Source organism: Echinops telfairi, unplaced genomic scaffold, assembly GCF_000313985.2.
Source record: "Echinops telfairi isolate 266 unplaced genomic scaffold, ASM31398v2 ScPeMD7_1713;HRSCAF=2227, whole genome shotgun sequence".
In the NCBI taxonomy this organism is placed as follows: Eukaryota; Metazoa; Chordata; class Mammalia; order Afrosoricida; family Tenrecidae; genus Echinops; species Echinops telfairi.
The window spans coordinates 11,535,340-11,536,562 of record NW_022105611.1 but is presented as its reverse complement, the minus strand read 5'-3'; positions in this window follow the sequence as shown (position 1 = coordinate 11,536,562).

Genomic DNA, 1,223 nt, shown 5'->3' with positions numbered 1-1,223 from the left:
TACGAGCCCCCAATAAAATTATTAAAAAATAAATTTAAAAAACTTAAAAGTACCTCTCTAGCACTCCTTCTAGAGGTACAAGAATTTCAGTTGCTATTTGAAATGTTTAAAAAGATGATCCACAGCCCTCACTTTTCAGAAAGAACATCAATCCTCAGGAAAGTAAATCCATATATGCAAGGTCATGAACTTATTGATGGATCATGAAATTAAACCAACACTTTTCTCTCTCTGTCCAGTGCCCTGTGTCCCTTTCTACTCTGAGACAAATTCAATCGGTACAACATAGCAACCCAAATATAAATTGTTTTAAATCCTGTTCTTCATGGGTTTCATAACTGACTTCAGAATTTCTGAATTACGAAAGTACAAAAATGAAAACCTGAATGATCTCCAAATGCGTCTAAGTCTTCAAACTCAAATGCTTGTAAATGTTCTATTATCCTGAATCCCATTCATTAACAACCCTCCCAGAAATTTAGGGAATGATGTTGAATCAATAAAATTGTATTCATTATTCAGATATCTTGAGTTCAAATTATATTTCCCTTTCCTGCCACCAATAATTGTTTAGTTTTTAATCCCTCACTAGACATTGATTCATGTCAAGGTCATCCACCTTGAATAATCAGGTAGGTGTAATGAGATCTGAGAATGCTCTAAGCCAAAAATGACTTCTATTTGGCATATACAATACAGAAAGAAGGAAGAAAAAAAGGTTTTACAGCTCAACATATTAAAATGTTAACACAAAATTAATGAGTTGCTTATCTTAGTAGAAGATATTTTCTGCTCAAAGATATGGAGCGGAACAGGAGTCTGATATCCTGGGTAGAGCCAATCTATAGCCCTATGATTTCTAATTTTATTAGAAAAAGTTTATCACTTTTGCAGAGACTTTCCTATATTCACCGACCTTACTATCTGATGTTGTGAATTCATATAAGATGACTGATTTTATTCAAATATCCTAAGTTGTGACCTTTCATCACTATAAAATTAGATGGTGACTCTAAATGTGTAATATTTATAACATTGCCCATCATTTATTGAGAGCCTACAATGCAATATAATTCATCTACATGGTACATCAATGGAACTATTGGTTTTGAAGTCATACAGCTTTAGACTTTCATCCTGACTCTCAAAATTACTTGCTGGTTATAGTTGTATAAGTCACTTAACCATTCTGAACTGCTCTTTCAACTCTAAGATCTGAATAA